The sequence below is a fragment of the Gossypium arboreum genome, chromosome 11, assembly GCF_025698485.1.
Source record: "Gossypium arboreum isolate Shixiya-1 chromosome 11, ASM2569848v2, whole genome shotgun sequence".
Lineage (NCBI taxonomy): Eukaryota > Viridiplantae > Streptophyta > Magnoliopsida > Malvales > Malvaceae > Gossypium > Gossypium arboreum.
Window position 1 is genome coordinate 20,179,140 of NC_069080.1, and position 19,104 is coordinate 20,198,243.

Sequence of the window (19,104 nt, forward strand, 5' to 3'; positions counted from 1 at the left end):
TTCAACATTGCCAAAGCATGGAACACCTCTGATTTCCTAGGTCATAACTATATTTTGAATAGTTTATCTGATGAACTTTATGAAATATACAGTATCAAGAAAATGACTAAGGAATTTTGTGAATCATTGGACTGTAAATACAAAACTGAAGATTCTGGTGCTAAGAAATTCTTAGTTGCCAAGTTCTTAAACTTTGTAATGGTTGATTCTAAAGCTGTTGTAAATCAGGTGCAAGAATTCCAACTGATCATTCATGGTATTCTCGCAGAAGGGATGGAGATAAGTGAATCCTTTCAGGTGGCAGCCATTATTGAAAAACTTCCCCCCGCTTGGAATGACTTTAAGAACTATCTTAAGCATAAGAGAAAGAAAATGATAGTGGAAGATATGATTGTCAAACCTCAAATTGAAGAAGACAATCGAGGTGCCACTAAAAGGCTAAACAGAGCAACCAATCTTAAATTTTCCAAGGCAAACGTAGTGGAAGTCAATAAGGACTCCAAAAAAAGAAAACATTCTCAGACTGGGTCTAAACTAGGACCAAAAGACGATGTTTTCAAGAAGCCAGAATTCCAAGAAAAATATTTTAATTGCAATAAGATGGGACACAAGTCATCTGATTGTAGGCTTCCAAAGAGGGTCAGAATAAACGAGGCCAACGCTGTGGAAAATATTTCTAAGGAAGTATTTGATCTTGACCTTTGTGCTGTGATTTCTGAAGTCAACTTAGTTGATTCAAATCCAAGAGAATGGTGGCTTGATATTAGTGCCACACGTTATATCTGCTGTAATAAGTACTCCTTTGTTGAGTTGGTTCCTTGTGAGAAAGGGGAGAAACTTTATATGGGCAATGCTGCAACTTCCAATATTGAGGGGAAAAGCACTGTGATTTTGAAATTGACCTCTGGCAAAGAGTTGAAACTTCAAAATGTGTTGTATGTGCCTGACATACGTAAGAATCTTGTCTCTAGGACCCTCCTAAATATGCATGGATTTAGGATGATATTTGAATCCCAGAAGTTAGTTTTGTCAAAAGGGGGAACATTTATGGGAAGGGGATATGTATTAAATGATATGTGGAAACTCAATGCTATCTCTGTAAAAGCTAATACTATAAATAAGAATAATGCTTCTTTTTTTTTGTTTATATGCTTGATTTATTTGATTTATGGCATGGTCGGCTTGGACATGTTAATTCTAATACTTTACGTAGATTAATTAACTTAGAGTACATTCTTTCAGTTCATATTAATTATAATCATAAATGTGAAACGTGTGTTGAGGAAAAACTAACAAGGTCTTCATTTCAATCTGTTGAAAAAAATACTGAATCATTTGATCTAATACATAGTGATATTTGTAACTTAAAAGTTTATTCAAACTAGAGGAGGGAATAAATATTTTATTACTTTTATTGATGATAGCACAAAATATTGTTATGTATATTTGCTTAAAAGCAAAGATGAAGCTAAAGAGAAATTTGTTCTCTATAAGTAGGAAGTTGAAACCCAACTTAATAAAAGAATTAAGAGGGTGAGAAGTGACCATGGTGGTGAATATGTTAATCCATTTGGTAAATTTTGTGCACAAGATGGTATTATTCACGAAGTGACACCACTATACTCTTCTCAATCCAATGGTGAAAGTATTGACCAAGTGGAATATGCAAGAATCATAGGCAGTCTAATGTACCTTATGAGTTGCACTAGACCTGATATTACTTTCACTGTAAGCAGTTTAAGCATATTCACAAGCAATCTAGGGGAGAACCACTGGAAAGCGATTGTGAGGGTACTGAGATGTCTCAGATATACTCGGAACTATGGATTACATTATTCTAGAGATCTTGCTGTGTTAAAAGGATTCTATGATGCCAGTTGGATATCTGATATTCAGGATACCAAATGCACAAGTGATTATATTTTCACATTGGGAAGAGGAGCTGTGTCATGAAAATCATCAAGGCAAACAATTATAACCAGATTCATAATGGAATCTGAATTTGTAGCTCTAGGCAAGTTTGAAGAAGAGGCAGAATGGCTATGAAACTTTTTAGAGGATAGTCCTAAGTGGCCAAAGCCTGTGCCCAAAACATGCATATATTGTGATAATCAAGCAACAATTGGTAGAGCACAAAACATAATGTATAATGATAAGTCGAGACATATGCATCGTCAACACAATACTGTTAGACAATTGATCTCAATTGGAGTTATCTCTATTGATTTTGTAAGATCAAAAGATAACACTAAGGATCCACTAACCAAAGGGTTAAATCGAGATTAAGTTGATAAAACATCGAAAGGAATGAGACTAAAGCTCGTGAATATTTAAGGTGTTATGATAACATGTTAATTTGCATGAATTTTTATGTTTAATTCGGTTAATTTTTGAATTGATCCCTATTGAATTAATATTTTTATGTTTTAATCTTGTTAGGGATACAATTGGGATGCTAAGAGCCAAAAACAAGTAGGAAAAGGATCAAATTGAAACACAATCAATAAAATGAGGCAGAATAAAAAATGTAGAAAAAGCCAAGGACTCATCAGATTCTTTTGACTTTGTAAAAGCCAAAAATAGAAAAAAATCTTATTTTATTTTTATTTAATTTTAATTTTATGTTGAAGTGGTTAAAGCCAAAATTTGTAAATACGATGTATATAAATAGGGCTTTAATGTACTTAAGAAAGACACATTTAGTTCTACATCTTTGATTTTCATTTGGAACTTAATAGAAATTATTCTTCTTTTCTTCCAATTTGGGCATGAGCATTCTGTTGCTTCCATTTCCATTTCTTTGTTCTTTTAAAATTCATTTAATTGCCTTCCAAGTCCTTCCCTTTCCCAATTTCCTCCATTATCATCAAATCACCTTCCATAACCTACAAGCATGATTAAATCCATGCTTCACTAAATTCTATTTTAGCTTTAGGCCGATTTTCTTTCCGGTCGAGAATCGTGAGATATATATCCACACTAAAAATCCTTCCAATCGATATTCACATTTTTCCTAAGTATCAGGATTGACAACTTATCCCTTAAAGTTAACTCAATTTCAAGTCAAAAAGCGCACGTTGAGTTGGAGTCGTGTTTGCTAACTGTTGGAGAAACGAGTCGGCTATGCTATATTCGGATCTCCAAGAACAAATCAAGAAAAAAGTCATTAGGTTTAAACGACCCATATGGTTGAGGCCGTTAATTCGAGTTGGGTTCTTCAGAGTGCAAGGCTACCGAAATCTTGAATCGGGAACACGTGTATCTCAGTTAGATAATCGGTAAGGGTTGGTTTGTAGATCGTACTAAGACCAACTACGAGAGGAAGAATTGGTGGTTAATGTAACACTCCTTACCCGAGACTGTTTCCAGAATCGAGCACGAGGCATTACTAAACTTAATCTATCACTTAAATAGGTTTAAATTATTTATTTAAGCTTTTCGGAATGTGCTGCCATTCTGCGTCGTAGTCGCCTAAAAATTCATATTTTGAGTTTCGAAACTCGAAATTAAGATCCGTAAATTTTTCCTGAAACTAGACTCATATATCTATCTACTAATTTTTTTCTAGAATTTTTGACTTGGCCAATTAGTACAGTTTATTAGTTAAAGTTTCCCCTGTTTCAAAACTCAACTACACTGACCTCTTCTTACTACGAGCCATGTTTCTTCCTGTACAAAATTCATATGACTAAACCATTTGTTTCTATAAAAACTAGATTCAATAAGGATTCTAACCATATAAATTACACCTTCTAATTAGTTTTTTACAATTTATGGTGAATTTCCAAAGTTGAAACAGGGGATCCAGAAATCACTCTGACCCTGTTTCACTAAAACTCAGATATCTCATAAAATATAATACCTTTACCTGTTTTGCTTATTCCATAAGAAAATATACATAATAAGCTTTAATTTCATATATTATTCATCTTCAAACTATGTTTCTACAATTTTAGTGAATTTTCAAAGTTACATCATTTCTGTTACTTGAATCTGTTTTTAGGTTACTTTCACATTTTCATAATTTTCATGTGATAATCATCAATCAATCATACATATTAATAAATATGTATATCATCGGCTATTTTATTAGCTAATCACTAGCAAGTATTTACACATCATTCATTGCTCATATTATACCAAAAGTAGCTAAGTTTCTATACATGCCATACACAAAACAAAACATCTAATTATACCGAGTTATTTCTTTGATAGTGTGATCGGCCTCCGACGTTTCCTTCGATCCCCGAGTGACTAGATAAGTACTATAAGAAGAAGAAAATAAAGAGATTAAGCACTAGGCTTAGTAAGCTTACAAGCAAATAAATCACAACATTCAACATAATGGATAATTATGCATAATATCATCTAACATCATAAATTTCTTTACTTCTCAATTTCTATCTTCTTCTTTATTCCTTACCTTCTTTCTTACGACCTTTCCTTTTTCATAAATATAATCTACTTTTCCCTTGCTGTTAATTCACTGTAATTTAACTCGTATCCTGACCCGTTGAACCACTCGGAATACTAAGGATACTAGGGTCGTTCCTGTCTATCAATATTATCCTGCCAATGCCATGTCTTTGACATGGACTTACATGAATTATTCCTGTCTCCAATGCCATATATAATATGGACTTACATGGCTCAATCCTGTCTCCAAAGCCATATTTCTAATATGGGCTTACATGGCTCATTTCATTACGTCTGTCAACCCTAATATCCTAACATTCCTAGGGTTCAACCGGGCTTTCTAACACTTTTCCTCTGTCACTTCACCTTAAATTCGACTTTAAATATTTTCATAACATAAATATATAAATGCTGAAATTGACAATAATAATGTAAAATAAAAGAATATTGCATTTATTTCTTGTAAACTTACCTCGATACAACATGTGACTAAACTTTACAATTTAGTCCTTTACTTTTCTTTTCCCGATCTACTCTCAATTTCGCTCTTCTTGATCTATAATAGCAAATTTAGCTTATTTAATATCAACATTTATCAAAACAACCCTTTACTCAAACTTTGGCAAAATTACATTTTGCCCTAAACTTTCACATATTTGCACTTTTGCCCCAAGGCTCGTAAATTAAACTTCATCCTATTTTCTTATGTTTTATGACATGCTGATCATTTTTCCTTCTATGGCAACATCAAATTCACACACTAACATATACTTATGACTATTAGGTATTTTTACCGATTAAGCCTTTTACTCGTTTTCACTTAAAACCAAGTAGCACAAGTTGTCTAACATAATTTAAAACCTCATATTTCATCATAAAACATCAAAATACACAAATTTCACCTATGGGTATTTTTCCGAATTTGATTCCTAACTTAAATTATTGCTAGCATAAGCTTTATCGAGCTCTAGGGACTTCAAAACGTAAAGATCATTAAAAGCGGGCTTGGAATCACTTACTATGAAGCTTGAAAGTTGAAGAAACCCCAGCTATGGAGAGAGGTAAGGTTCTGCTGGTAACTTGAAGAAGATGATACAATTTTATCATCTTTTTACCTTTTTATTAATGTTAATAACCAAATGACCAAAATGCCCCTCCTTACTAAACTTTTCAAAAATTCCTTCCATGTCCTAATTTTGTCCATGAACTTAAAATTGGTCAAATTACCATTTAAGATCTCCTAATTAATATTCCAAAATAATTTCATACTAAAAACTTCTAGAATACAAGTTTTGCAAATTATTCGATTTAGTCCCTAACCTCAATTTAAGCACTTTATGCATAGAATTTTATCACGAAATTTTCGCACAATCATGTAATCATACCATGAACCTCAAAATAATAATAAAATAATTTTTTTTTCTACCCTGAATTTGTGGTTTCGCAACCACTGTTCCGTTTAGGCCCTATTTCGGAATGTTACATTTCTCCCCCCCTTTAGGGATTTTCGTCCCGAAAATCTTACCTGTGAAGAGATATGGGTATTGTTTTCGCATAGCCTCTTCGGGTTCCCATGTAGCCTCGTCTACCCCATGTCTATTCCATAGTACTTTCACAAGTACAATACTTTTGTTCCTTAATTGCTTTACCTCTCGAGCTAGAATCTTTCTGGGTTCTTCACCGTAAGTCATGTCCGGTGAATCTCAACCTCTGTCGAGAAATCACATGTGACGGATCTGAGCGATAACGACGTAGCATAGACACATGAAATACATTATGAATCTTCTCTAACTCAATCGGCAAAGCTAACCGATATGCTAATGGTCCGACTCTCTCAATCACTTCAAGCGGTCCAATAAACGTGGACTTAGTTTGCCTTTCTTGCCAAATCGAGAACTTTCTTCCACGGGATACTTTCAAAAAACTTTGTCACCAACTTGATATTCGATCTCTTTTCTTTTAAATCGCATCGACTTACGCACGTCTGAAGTCGCTTTTAAACAATTTCGATAACTTTCACTTTTCTTCCGTTTCTTTAACTAGATCAACCCAGTAAATCGGCTTTCTTTAAGCTCATCCAATATAAAGGTGTACGGCATTTACGTCCAAACAAAGCTTCATAAGGTGCCATCTTCAAACTTGATGATAACTATTATTGTAGGCAAACTCTACCAATGGTAAGTATTTTTCCCAACTACCTTGAAATTCTAATACACAACATCTAAGCATATCTTCAAGTACTGAATAACTCTCTCGACGGTGACCATCGATTCGAGGGTGAAAAGTCGTACTAAAACTCAACTTCGTACCTAAAGCCTCTTGTAACTTCTTCCGAACCGTGAAGTAAATCTTGGATCTCTGTCGAAATGATCGATAATGGCACTCCATGTAGTCTAACTATCTCGAAATGTATAACTCGGCCAACTTGTCAAGTGAATAATCCATACGGATTGGGATAAAATGAGCCGACTTAGTTAGCTTATCAATCACAACCCATATTGCATCTTTCTTTTTCGAGTGTTAACGGCAATCTGTCACAAAATCCATAGTAACTCTGTCCCATTTCCATTCCGGAACTAGCACGAGTTGCAATAATCCCGAGGGTACCGATGTTCGGCCTTTACCATTGACAAATCAAGCATCTAGAAACAAACTCAAATATCTCTTTTCATTCCTACCCACCAATACAATTTCTTCAAATCATTATACATTTTGTCTTGCTGGATGAATAGATAAAGAAGCGCTATGTGCTTCTGTAAAATCTTCCGAATAAGCTCATCATTCTTTGGTACACAAATTCGTCTCTAAACATCAAACAACCATCGAACCAATCCGAAATCGATTCTATGCCCGACTCACATTGAATTCTTTTAGCTTGTAACTCATTATCATCTTTCCGAGCTTCACAAATCTCTTCAAGAAATACGGTTTAGCTCTAAATTCAGCTAAAATAGAACCATCATCGACATGGCTAAATTGGTATTCAAAGCTCGCAATGTAAATAAAAGTTTCTGCTTAAAGCGTCAAGAACTACATTTGCCTTACGGGTGATAATCAATCACTAACTCATAATCTTTAAGCAATTCCAACCATCTTCTTTGCCTCAAATTCAAATCTTTTGAGTCATCAAGTATTTCAAGCTTTTATGATCGGTAAATATCCAAGCACCTTTCACCATACAAATAATGTCTCCAAATCTTCAATGCAAATACAATAGCGACTAGCTCTAAATCATGTGTCGGATAATTTTCCTCATGTGGCTTCAATTGTCTAGAGGCATAAGCAATTACCTTTCCTTCTGCATGAGTACACAACCGAGCCCATTCAAGGATGCATCATGTAAATCACAAATTCTTTACTCGGTTCCGGTTGTACTAAGATAGAGCTTCGTCAACAATGCCTTTAACTTATCAAAACTTTGTTGGCACTTCTCGGTCCATTCAAACTTAACATCCTTCCGTAGCGGTCTCGTCAGCGGGTAGCTATCATGGAAAATCCTCTACAAATCGTCTATAATATCCAGAAGACCAAGAAAACTTCTAACCGATACATTTCTAGGAGGCTTCCAATCAACAATGGCTGAAATCTTACTCGTATCAACCTTAATACCTTCACGAGACAATATGTCCAAGAAAACCAACTTCGTAACGAACTCACTTTTCTTTGAACTTGGCATACAACTGATTATCTCTCAGAATTTGTAAAACTGTTCTCAAATGCTCTGCATGCTCAGTCTCATCATGAGAATAAATCAAAATATCATCAATGAACACAACTACAAACTTATCTAAGTATGGTCTAAAAATTCGGTTCATTAAGTCCATGAAAATGGCAGGAGCATTAGTCAAGCCAAATGGCATCACAAGGAACTCATAATGACCATACCTAGTCCGGAAAGCGTCTTGGGACATCGACTCTTTAACTCATGAGCCGATAGTATCCGGATCTCAAATCTATCTTGAAAACACAGTAGCTCCTTCAATTGATCAAACAAATCATCAATTCTAGGCAATGGATACTTGTTCTTTCTTTGTTACCTTGTTAAGTTGTCGATAATCTATGCATAATCTCATCGATCCGTCTTTCTTTTCACAAATAACACGGTGCACCCCATGGTGAACTCTGGGTCTTACCAAGCCTTTATCATTAATTCACTGAATCGAGCTTTCAATTCTTTCAATTCCAATGGAGCCATTCTATAAGGAGCAATAGAAATGGGCGTGGTACCTGGAATCAACTCAATACCAAACTCAACTTCCCTAACAGGAGGCAAACCTGGTAGTTCTTCCGGAAACACATCGGGAAACTCACATACCACAGGCACTGATTCAATTTTCAATTTTGGATCTTTAGTGTTTAACACAAAAGCAAGATAAGCTTCATACCCTTTTCTCAAACATTTCTGAGCAGACATAACAGAAATTATGGGAAATAAACTATCTGACTCTTCTGAATTAACCCGAAGAATTTCACCATTTTCACACTTCAACTCAATGAATTTCTTTCCACAATTCACTATCACATCATGTGTAGTCAACCAATCCATACCAAGAATCACATCAAACTCATCAAATGGTAATAGCATGAGATCGGCCGGAAAACAGTAGCCTCTAATCATTAAAGGACAATTTCTACATACTTTATCTACTAATACATGCTTGCCTAATGGATTCGATACTTTAATCACAAATTCTGTAGATTCTATAGGCATACTTATACTAGGCATCAATTTCATACAAACATAAGAATGAGTCGAACCGGATCAATCGAGCAATGGCATTAATATCATGTAGAGAAAATGTACCGTAATCACATCGGGGAGGATGCCTCTTGGCGTGCACGAATAGCATAAGTCCTTGCAGGGCTCTAACATCCGGTCTCACACCGAATCTCTAAAGGTACCTTTGTTACTTGCTCCTACTCCGGTTGCCTCGGTGATCGCCTCTAGTAGGAGCATTTAGGATCTAGCACTCTGTGTTACCTTTCGGCTAGCCATACGGACATTCTCGTACAAAATGATCTGGAGCACCACATTTATAGCAAACATTTTCGCTTTGCCCGACAAGGACCATAATGAAGTCTACCACATCGTAGACACCACGATCTACATCGACATTACCTACACTCGTAGTCGAGGTGGTCCGAGCCTTCGGATCCTTAAATCTGCTACCTCTATTCGACTAGATTGCCTCTTTGAAAAGCTAGATCGGTAGAAAACTCTCTGGGCCTCTTGGATGTAGCACGAAATGATCTCGCTCATCTGTCTCTTCTTTGTATCTTGTGTCTCTGTCTCAACTTTGCCTTTCCTTTTAATAGCTCCTCGCCTTACTGTGCTCTCTCAACTAAAATAACGAACTCTTTTATTTCTAGGACACCCACCGACAGTCGGATATCATCATTTAACCCATCCTCAAACCTTTTACATAGGATAGCCTCTGTGGACACACATTCTTGAGCATATTCTTGAGCACGACAAATTCACGCTCATAATCGGTCACAAATCATATTGCCTTGTTTCAATTCCAGAATTCCTTTCTCTTCGGTCAATAAACCTCGGTGATGTACTTTTACGAAATTCTTCTGAAAGAAATCCCAAGTGACCCTCTCTTTCAGTACAAGCGATACAAGTGTCTTCCACCAATAGTAGGTGAGTCTCTAAGAAGTGATACTACACATTTCATACATTCCTCGGGTGTACAAGATAATTCGTCAAAGACTCGATAGTATTTTCTAACCAAAATTCGCTCTTTCGCATCATCATCTTTTGTTGCTCGGAACTCTTACGCCTTGTTTCTGATTCTATCAACTGGTGGTTTTCTCTTACCACTGCACACTGGATTGGGAAGCTTGAGCTACATGGGTAGCCCGAGAATCATGAGGGGTGGAGGTCTAGCTCACGGATTAAATGCGAACGAACTCGGCAAACAAATCATTCAAAGCTCGGAAGAGAGCTTCTCGAGTCACTCCTCCACGATCAACTATTCTGGCCTATTCTCGGATGGCGCGCCCTTACGTGGAAGCAGTAGCATTACTTTCTACATCATCATCACCGGCTGCCGGATCCATTACTATAAAACAAAATATTTAAAAAATCGTCGAGTCGTCACACTATCAAAATACAAGTATGGCATGTATAGCTAGACTTTTCTCACACTAACTGCTCCGAGAATCGACTAAACCTGCTCGATACCAATAAATGTAACACTCCTTACCCGAGGACTGTTTCGAGAATCGAGCACGAGGCATTACTAAACTTAATCTATCACTTAAATAGGTTTAAATTATTTATTTAAGCTTTTCGGAATGTGCTGCCATTCTGCGTCGTAGTCGCCTAAAATTCATATTTTGAGTTTGAAACTCGAAATTAAGATCCGTAAATTTTTCCTGAAACTAGACTCATATATCTATCTACTAATTTTTTCTAGAATTTTGACTTGGCCAATTAGTACAGTTTATTAGTTAAAGTTTCCCTGTTTCAAAACTCAACTACACTGACCTCTTCTTACTACGAGCCATGTTTCTTCCTGTACAAAATTCATATGACTAAACCATTTGTTTCTATAAAACTAGATTCAATAAGGATTCTAACCATATAAATTACACCTTCTAATTAGTTTTTACAATTTATGGTGAATTTCCAAAGTTGAAACAGGGATCCAGAAATCACTCTGACCCTGTTTCACTAAAACTCAGATATCTCATAAAATATAATACCTTTACCTGTTTTGCTTATTCCATAAGAAAATATACATAATAAGCTTTAATTTCATATATTATTCATCTTCAAACTATGTTTCTACAATTTTAGTGAATTTTCAAAGTTACATCATTTCTGTTACTTGAATCTGTTTTTAGGTTACTTTCACATTTTCATAATTTTCATGTGATAATCATCAATCAATCATACATATTAATAAATATGTATATCATCGGCTATTTTATTAGCTAATCACTAGCAAGTATTTACACATCATTCATTGCTCATATTATACCAAAAGTAGCTAAGTTTCTATACATGCCATACACAAAACAAAACATCTAATTATACCGAGTTATTTCTTTGATAGTGTGATCGGCCTCCGACGTTTCCTTCGATCCCCGAGTGACTAGATAAGTACTATAAGAAGAAGAAAATAAAGAGATTAAGCACTAGGCTTAGTAAGCTTACAAGCAAATAAATCACAGCATTCAACATAATGGATAATTATGCATAATATCATCTAACATCATAAATTTCTTTACTTCTCAATTTCTATCTTCTTCTTTATTCCCTTACCTTCTTTCTTACGACCTTTCCTTTTCATAAATATAATCTACTTTTCCTTGCTGTTAATTCACTGTAATTTAACTCGTATCTGACCCGTTGAACCACTCGGAATACTAAGGATACTAGGGTCGTTCTGTCTATCAATATTATCTCCTTAATGCCATGTCTTTGACATGGACTTACATGAATTATTCTGTCTCCAATGCCATATATAATATGGACTTACATGGCTCAATCCTGTCTCCAAAGCCATATTTCTAATATGGGCTTACATGGCTCATTACGTTACGTCTGTCAACCCTAATATCCTAACATTCCTAGGGTTCAACAGGGGCTTTCTAACACTTTTCCTCTGTCACTTCACCTTAAATTCGACTTTAAATATTTTCATAACATAAATATATAAATGCTGAAATTGACAATAATAATGTAAAATAAAAGAATATTGCATTTATTTCTTGTAAACTTACCTCGATACAACATGTGACTAAACTTTACAATTTAGTCCTTTACTTTTCTTTTCCCGATCTACTCTCGAATTTCGCTCTTCTTGATCTATAATAGCAAATTTAGCTTATTTAATATCAACATTTATCAAAACAACCCTTTACTCAAACTTTGGCAAAATTACATTTTGCCCTAAACTTTCACATATTTGCACTTTTGCCCCAAGGCTCGTAAATTAAACTTCATCCTATTTTCTTATGTTTTATGACATGCTGATCATTTTTCCTTCTATGGCAACATCAAATTCACACACTAACATATACTTATGACTATTAGGTATTTTTACCGATTAAGCCTTTTACTCGTTTTCACTTAAAACCAAGTAGCACAAGTTGTCTAACATAATTTAAAACCTCATATTTCATCATAAAACATCAAAATACACAAATTTCACCTATGGGTATTTTTCCAATTTGATTCTAACTTAAATTATTGCTAGCATAAGCTTTATCGAGCTAGGGACTTCAAAAACGTAAAGATCATTAAAAGCGGGCTTGGAATCACTTACTATGAAGCTTGAAAGTTGAAGAAACCCCAGCTATGGAGAGAGGTAAGGTTCTGCTGGTAACTTGAAGAAGATGATACAATTTTATCATCTTTTTACCTTTTTATTAATGTTAATAACCAAATGACCAAAATGCCCCTCCTTACTAAACTTTTCAAAAATTCCTTCCATGTCCTAATTTTGTCCATGAACTTAAAATTGGTCAAATTACCATTTAAGATCTCTAATTAATATTCCAAAATAATTTCATACTAAAACTTCTAGAATACAAGTTTTGCAAATTATTCGATTTAGTCCCTAACCTCAATTTAAGCACTTTATGCATAGAATTTTATCACGAAATTTTCGCACAATCATGTAATCATACCATGAACCTCAAAATAATAATAAAATAATTTTTTTTTCTACCCTGAATTTGTGGTTTCGCAACCACTGTTCCGTTTAGGCCCTATTTCGGAATGTTACAGTTAAGACATTCTTAACTGCTATAACCAGCTTATTGTCTAGAGGAGAAAATTAATTTTCAAGAATCGATTCGAAAATCTGGAATCTAACGAGTCTAGAGCTAAGGATTATTATCTTTGATTTCAAAATCCGAATTCAATTTCCAATTTAATTTCTAATTTAATTAATTATTTAATTATGATGTTTCAATTATTTAGTTTCTAAACATTTTAAAAATCCTATAATTTATTTGTTTATTTTTCAACAGGTCCGTTTAGAGTCGTAGGCACGACTATAGCCACAACTATTGACACGATAGAAATTCTGATCACAAGTAAACACGAAAGTTGATTATAACACCAATCCCTGTGGACTCGACCCTAATACCACTCTTTACTACTATTTATAGTTATTTTGTAGGAATTATTTTTGGTGGTTTCGACGCCCATCAAATTTTCACGTGTCGATAGTCGTGGCTACAGCTCCAAACGGACCTACAAAAAATAAACAAATAAATCAGGGGAGTTTGAAAATGTTTAGGAACTAAATAATTGAAACATCATAAATAATTAATTAATTAAATTAAAAATTAAATTCGGATTTTATAATCAAGAATAATAAACCTTAACCCTAGACTTAGTGGATTTTGGATTTTTGAATCGATCCTAGAAAATTAATTTTCTCCTCCAAACAATAAGCTGGTTATAGTAGTTAAGAACGTCCTAGCCACAAATTCTCCCTCTCGTAGCTGGTCTTGGTACGACCTGTAAACCAACCTTTACCGATTATCTAATCGAGATTCACGTGTTCCCGATTCAAGATTCTGGTAGCCTTGCGCTCTGAAGAACCCAACTCGAATTAATGGCCTCAACCGCGTGGGTCATTTAAACCTGATCACTTCTTTCTTGATTTGTTCTCGAAGATTCGAATACAGCACGACCGACTCGTTTCTCCAACTGATAGCAAACACGACTCCAACCCAATGTGCACTTTTTGACTTGAAATCGAGTTAACTTTAAGGGATGAGTTGTCAATCCCGATACTTAGAAAAAATGTGAATAACGATTGGAAGGATTTTTAGTGTGGATACATATCTCACGATTCCCGACCGGAAAGAACACTAGCCTAAAACTAAGATGAAATTTAGTGAAGTATGGATTTAATCATGCTTGTAGGTTATAGAAGGTGATTTGATGATAATAGAGGAAATTGGGAAAGGGAAGGACTTGAAAGGCAATTAAACGAGTTTTGAAAGAACAAAGAAATGGAAACTGAAGCAACAGAATGCTCACGCCCAAATTGGAAGAAAAGAAGAATAATTTCTCTTAAATTCCAAATGAAAATCAAAGATGTAGAATTAAATGTGTCTTTCCTAAGTACATTAAAGCCCTATTTATATACATGGTATTTACTAATTTTGGCTTTAACTATTTCAACATAAAATTAAAATTAAATAAAAATAAAATAAGATTTTTTCTATTTTTGGCTTTTATAAAGTCAAAAGAATCTGATGAGTCTTTGGCTTTTTCCACATTTTTTATTTGGCCTCATTTTATTGATTGTGTTTTAATTTGGTCTTTTTTTCTACTCGTTTTTGAGTCTTAGCGTCCCAATTGCATCCCTGGCAAGATTAAAACATAAAAACACTAATTCAACAGGGATCAATTCAAAAATTAACCGAATTAAACACAAAAAGTCATGCAAATTAACATGTTATCAAATCCCCCTACTTAGCTCATGCTTGTCCTCAATCATATTGTTCTTTCAAAAATTAGAATTCATTCTATAATTTATTAAAATCGAGACTCTTTTTCGCATCCATAATCAATGCAAACAACATAGGCAAAAATAAATGCTTAGAATATATAGTTTGATTAACAAGTGTCATAAAACTGAAATACTTAAACTAAATAATTTCATTAAATTGAGTTTGAATCCTATAATTTGCAAGGTATTATTAATTAATCACACTTTTGATAAAAAAATTTAGACATGGTCAAACCTTTTTACGCGAACTAGGATGACAACCCAAGCACCCTATCCCGGTTACTCAGTTCAAACAGTCTTTTTTTTTAAACTCAGTTAGCGGAATGTTTGTTAGTTCTCAATTTGTCACTCGAACCTTTTTACGTGAGATGAAATGACAACCCAAGCACCTCACCCCGGTTACTAAATTCAATCACGTTTTCAAAACTTTCACTCATAACTTGAGCCTTTATTTATTTATTTATTTATTTTTCATTTTATTTATTTATTTATTTATTTATGTACAAGCAAATATATTTATTTTTTCAAACAATCAATTTATATGAAAAATATAGTTACATATATCAACCTTAAAACACAAATGTCGACTAATTTAGATACTTGAACACTTTAATTCAAAAACTACCAAATTTTCCAAATTGACTAAGTAATGAGATTAGAGGCTCAATGTCAAATAAACTATCAAATAAATCTAGCATAAGATTGAACATATGCAAAAGAGAGACATGCAGCAAAAATCATACATATTTACCATTTTACTTACCAATTCAACCTGCTACTTAATCTATACTTGTCCTAAAGCATGTTTTATACGAAATAAAATACAGTAACCCAAATAACAAGTAAGAAGAAAAGTTAAGAATACTCCCTATGTGTCTTTTAACGATGTTGTCGGTGTTAGGGGTAACGACTTTGTAGGATGTCAAGGATTTTGGAGACTTGGGTTTCCATTGTTCCAAGTCCAGCTTCAATCTGGCTTAAACGTGCCTCTACAGATAGAGGTTGCTCCTCTTATTCCCTAGTAGTGAAGTGTGGATGTTGACAAAAGATTATTTTTCCACGAGTAGTTCGTGTACCTGGAGGAACAAAATAACACACAGTAGGGGTGCCGGCAAGCAAACCCATAGAATCCAAACTATATTTATCTAGGCTATGCATACTATATGCACATGTTAAGGACAAGAAATCGATTTCAGAGGGAAAAAGTCGAGAAGTTAGATTTATAATATATGACCCAAGTATTAGTGGACGATTACATCGCAAAACAACATGAAAGTTTCGTGCAAACCAATATCCTAAATTAAGTTTAAATCTAGAATGCATACACCACAAAAATAAAAACAATTCAGTTTTAGTTAAAACAGATGACGAATCATTTCGTCTTAAAAAACTAAATGCTAAAAATTGATGAATATATCTTAAAGCGGGTTCATGCACCAATAAGTCTTTTGTGGTCTTCGGATTATAAAGTTGATTTCTAGATTGAGTTAAAGCACAATAAACATCTTAAGCATTAAAATTACTTGGAATATCTAAGAGAGCAGTATGATAGGAATCAGATTGAATATTGTTAGGGTTGATGAAACCCATGGCAATGTTAAATTCAAAAATTGACATCCTAAAGTCCTTACCAAGTAGCCAAAAATAGATAGTGCTTTGTGTTTCAACAATTCGTAATGCGTTAATATTGAAGCCAAATGTGGTGTAGAATTTATAAATCAACTCATAATATACACTACATGAAATATTTTCAAATGAATTCCAACCAATAGCATCAAAATAGCTAATCACATCATCTCGAATATTTAATATATCAAGAGTGGAAAGATCGATTTACTTACAGATTGGGAGCGGACGTTGTCGGATGTCGTCGTATCTTGCGTGATGCTCCGAGGTTGAAAAGTTTAGAAACCCTCGTAATCGTTGTTTTGTAGGAATAGTGTTTGCATGACCTCGTCTATTATGTTGACCGTCTCTTAATGGTCGAACATATTCGTTAGGCGAGTCGGGCGATGGACTTGAATTTCTAGCAGTGTCAGTACTGCTGTGTGGGGGTGTCGCTGACTCATATGTTGGTTGTCGACGGGCCCGAGTGCTTGACGATCATATTCAATGTTGAGAGACATACTCGTTCATAGTTGAAGGACCTTCGACACGGTCGTTAGAAGTCTCAACCTCCATCGAGTAACTTGCATAATACGTTAGTAAATGTAGAATAGGTTGAGGATTTGGTATCGAGCTTCTGGGAGTAGCGAGGCTATTGTATGAATGTTCTGTTTCGACCGGAGTCTGACTTCGTCAATGACGAGTTCTCATTGGTGTGACCGTTCGTCTTGGAGGAGGTGGATAAGGTTCTGAGTCGTTGGCGGCTAAACTGATGACTAGAAGCATTAAAAATCGATGTCAATTTTGATTGAGTGAAGCTGAAATATTGTCGGTCGTTTGGTTCTGAGTTTGAACCATGGTTTCAGTACAAGTGTCATGAATAAACGGTTTTACTTGCTACGACAGCGTCAAATGGCCGCAGACGGTGGACGATGTTAAAGAGTGACGGTGGGGATTTTAGCTATGGCATCAGTTAAGGTGGTAGAAGTGGTGGTTTGGGTGTTTTGTTATAATGGAGAAAAATAAAAAATTGATGAGATGGTTTTTGGGGAAGTGATGAGCAGCGCGTGGGTGAGGGTTCCGATCGGCAAGAGTGCAGCATTGATGTGGTGAAGAAGGCCATTGGATGGTGGTTGAGGGCGTCGGACTGTGATTGGAGAAAGAAGACGGCGATGGTGCTTTGCGAAGTGGCATTCAGTGACGGCGGCAACAGCAGGTCAACCGTGACTCATGCACTCTGTGCTCGACAGAGATGGTGGATGACGATAGTAGCGACGGTACTTAGACGACAGCGGCGGTGGTGAGGTGTTGTGTTTTAGGGTTTTTCTTTTAGAGAAGATAAAGAGAAAAAGAAAAAAGGGTTGGGGGATTTAAGGATTTGGGTGTTTTATTTTGTTCTTTTTCTTTTTTTTTTCTTTTTTTCACTTTTCCTTGTGGCTAGTTAGGCCTTCTTGTCCATTTTTCTTTTTTTTTTCTTTTTCTTTTGGGCTTGTTAGGCCATTCGGCCCAATTTTCTTTCTTTTCTTTTCTTTTTCCTTTTTTTTCTCTTTTTAGGCTTGTTTGGGTATTGGGGTTATTTTGGGTCTATTGTGTGGTTTTTTTTCTTCATTCGGGTTGGTATTTGGGTATGGGTAGGTAGGTTAAATAGGTTGGTGGGTGGGTATTGAATTTAGGTTTTGGGCTTTTATGAAGGTTAGGAATATTGGTTTCTTTTTCTTTATAGGTAAATAATTGTTAACATTTAGCATGTCATGCCCACGCCATTATCATTATCTGACTTTTGAAAAAAATCATAACCTCCATTACGTTCTTGAAAATATCAAATTAATAGGATTAAATAAAAATTTATTTATTTACAACCTAAATCTTACTAAAACTCAAAATAAATAAATGAAAATAAATTTGGGTTGCCTCTCAAAAAGCGTTTTTGTTTAATGTCATTAGCTCGACGACCTGGAAACTTATTTAGCCGAGTTTTTGAGGACTAATTCCTCAACCATATGGACTTTAAAATTTTCATAGAAAGGCTTTAATCGCTGTCTGTTGACCTTGAAAATTTTTCTGGATTCTTCACTTTTAACCTCGACTGCACCATGTGAAAACACATGAATAATAACAAAAGGCCGACTAAACCGAGAACTCACAAAATTTCTAAGAAAATTTCTAGGTTAAAGCCTCACACGCCCGTGTGGAGGCAATGCACATGCCCGTGTGCTTGGGGACATGCCCATGTCCCACAAAAAATGTGGAATTATAGGATTTATTTTCCAATTCAAACCTACACGGGTTTTCACACGGTCGAGCACACGCCCGTGTCCCTCACACGGCTTGGGACACACCCGTGTGGTAGCCCGTGTGATTTTAGCGAGCATTCTGTTTATGACATCATCATACAAATTTGAGGCACACGGCCAAGCACACACCCGTGGCCAGAGGACTTAGTTTGAAGCTTACCTGCAAAGATTCTTAGTATAGGGTCATAAAGTAATACTTTCTGCCCTATCACAAATTGTTTACAGGTTATATTTTGTTCATGGTATGCTTTGATCTTATCTTTATAAATTTGAGCACTTTTATACGCTTCTCATTGAAT

The 19,104-nt window shown here is 35.1% G+C and overlaps 2 long non-coding RNA genes across 2 annotated transcripts; both read right to left on the reverse strand.

Annotated features, from left to right (window-relative positions):
- Nucleotides 1-4,084: 4,084 nt before the first annotated feature.
- On the reverse strand, nucleotides 4,085-4,930 carry LOC128283709 (uncharacterized). Its single transcript, XR_008274118.1, has 2 exons — nucleotides 4,889-4,930; nucleotides 4,085-4,265 (listed from the first exon to the last, which is right to left on the reverse strand). It is a non-coding gene; the product is annotated as an uncharacterized LOC128283709 (long non-coding RNA).
- Nucleotides 4,931-11,352: 6,422 nt separating this feature from the next.
- LOC128283777 (uncharacterized) lies at nucleotides 11,353-12,195 on the reverse strand. Its single transcript, XR_008274189.1, has 2 exons — nucleotides 12,154-12,195; nucleotides 11,353-11,533 (listed from the first exon to the last, which is right to left on the reverse strand). It is a non-coding gene; the product is annotated as an uncharacterized LOC128283777 (long non-coding RNA).
- Nucleotides 12,196-19,104: the final 6,909 nt, after the last annotated feature.